Source organism: Hyla sarda, chromosome 3 (genome assembly GCF_029499605.1).
Source record: "Hyla sarda isolate aHylSar1 chromosome 3, aHylSar1.hap1, whole genome shotgun sequence".
In the NCBI taxonomy this organism is placed as follows: Eukaryota; Metazoa; Chordata; class Amphibia; order Anura; family Hylidae; genus Hyla; species Hyla sarda.
This window is the reverse complement of record NC_079191.1, coordinates 305,403,699-305,406,214: the sequence shown is the minus strand read 5'-3', so window position 1 is coordinate 305,406,214 and position 2,516 is coordinate 305,403,699. Positions and strand designations below refer to the sequence as shown.

General features: G+C 43.4%; 1 pseudogene; it reads left to right on the top strand.

Moving 5' to 3' along the window:
• The first annotated feature begins 702 nt into the window (after positions 1-702).
• LOC130363348 (U2 spliceosomal RNA) lies at positions 703-805 on the top strand (annotated as a pseudogene).
• Positions 806-2,516: the final 1,711 nt, after the last annotated feature.

Below are 2,516 nucleotides of genomic sequence, written 5' to 3'. Positions count from 1 at the left end.
ACATGGGTGCACTTGACAAACTCAGTGCGGCTATTCCCCATTGAAAGATTGTTGCATCCAGGACCCTTAGCACTGTGATATGCTACTCAATACCACTGGCATGGCCAGGTGTAAACAACATCTGACCTTTGTTGTGTATGTAACCATGGAGATTGTGATGTCACCTAGGCCCACCAAAGAACAGCCTTGTCAGAAGCAGCACTGCCATGAGCAGAAGCAGCAGCACCATAGGTTTTCAAATAAGCTGGATTTAACCAAGACAAGTGAGTCCAATAGGATGCAGGTATGTCCTCTATCCTTACAGTTTCCCGTGGCTGTTGGTTTTATACCATTTGGGGACAGCCAAGGAGGCGTCAGCAGGCAACACAGGTAAGTGTGTGCTTGTGTGTGTGTGTGTGTGTGTGTGTATTTCCTATGCAGATCCTAAACCCAGTATCAAATGCAAGTAGGAGGAGTAAGAAGGGTTCCTGCCAAAGCCAGGTTATGGATTGCATTTAAAAATGGTCCATCAGAGTAAAATGGACTACCATCTTCCTGCTTAGCAATAATGATATGGGTTTAGGGCCTGCTGTGTGTACTAGTGGGTGACTGCCACCCAGCCAGAGTGTGTATGGGAGGCTGTCAGCCAGCCTCCCTTCCTACAAGTAGTGATGGTGCATGTGAAGGGGACAGCCTTGGTTCCTCCCCTTTCACAGTTATCACTTCTCATTCTTCCTTTTGGCTGGTATCAAATGTGGTGTCTGTTTATATCAGTTTAATATCTGATATGTTCCCTATCTGGTAGCATATATTAAGTGCACCACCAGGGTTCAGTGTTGGAAAGAAAGATTACCTGTTTATTTGCTGCAGCTGCTTGCTGGCTAGTCCAGTGGGCCCCTACTGCAGGCAAAAGACAATAGGTGGTGCCGCTTATGTCTGGCCCCTGTTGGAGCGACCAGGCACAGGACTGCTGCTGCTGCTGCTGAATGTCCTCTTTAATTGAATAAGCTCAGCAACCAGCACACCTGTGCAGGTTGGACATGACATGATAGGTAGCTGTCTTTCAGATAGTTGGTGCTGAATCTTGTTTATTGACATGGGGGTGTCATTGCTGTTGATTGACCATGCATTGGTACTGTGGTATTGGAATAATAAAAACAAATGTTGCCAGCCAACCATCCATTGCAATAATGGATAGGACATCAGCTATGAGGCATTTGTTTGTACAAACTGCTGCTCACAACTAATGTTGTAATATAGTGTCTCCATCTGCTGGTGGTATTGAATAAGCAATAGTGCAATGATAAGGTCTGAAAAAGAAGAAAAATAAGAAGCAGCAGCATAGGAAAAAAGGAGGAAAGAAGGAAAACATGGAGAGAAGAAAAAAAGAAGGTGAAAAAAAAAGGTGAAAACATGTTTTAAAAAGTATTTCCATCTCTCTCTCTCTCTCTCTCTCTATATGTATGTATATATATATATATATATATATATGTATATATATATATATATATTTAAAAGAAAAAAAATTATATATATATATATATACATATAGAGAGAGAGAAAGAGATAGATAGATAGATAGATACACATAGATATAGATATAGATACACATACATACATACATACATACATACATACATATGTGTGTATTGTTGGAGTTGCAAACATGGGTGCACTTGACAAACTCAGTGCGGCTATTCCCCATTGAAAGATTGTTGCATCCAGGACCCTTAGCACTGTGATATGCTACTCAATACCACTGGCATGGCCTTCTGTAAACAACATCTGACCTTTGTTGTGTATGTAACCATGGAGATTGTGATGTCACCTAGGCCCACCAAAGAACAGCCTTGTCAGAAGCAGCACTGCCATGAGCAGAAGCAGCAGCACCATAGGTTTTCAAATAAGCTGGATTTAACCAAGACAAGTGAGTCCAATAGGATGCAGGTATGTCCTCTATCCTTACAGCTTCCCGTGGCTGTTGGTTTTATACCGCTTGGGGACAGCCAAGGAGGCGTCAGCAGGCAACACAGGTAAGTGTGTGCTTGTGTGTGTGTGTGTTTCCTATGCAGATCCTAAACCCAGTATCAAATGTAAGTAGGAGGAGTAAGAAGGGTTCCTGCCAAAGCCAGGTTATGGATTGCATTTAAAAATGGTCCATCAGAGTGAAATGGACTCCCATCTTCCTGCTTAGCAATAATGATATGGGTTTAGGGCCTGCTGTGTGTACTGGTGGGTGACTGCCACCCAGCCAGAGTGTGTATGGGAGGCTGCCAGCCAGCCTCCCTTCCTACAAGTAGTGATGGTGCATGTGAAGGGGACAGCGTTGGTTCCTCCCCTTTCACAGTTATCACTTCTCATTCTTCCTTTTGGCTGGTATCAAATGTGGTGTCTGTTTATATCAGTTTAATATCTGATATGTCCCCTATCTGGTAGCATATATTAAGTGCACCACCAGGGTTCAGTGTTGGAAAGATTACCTGTTTATTTGCTGCTACTGCTGCAGCTGCTTGCTGGCTAGTCCAGTGGGCCCCTAC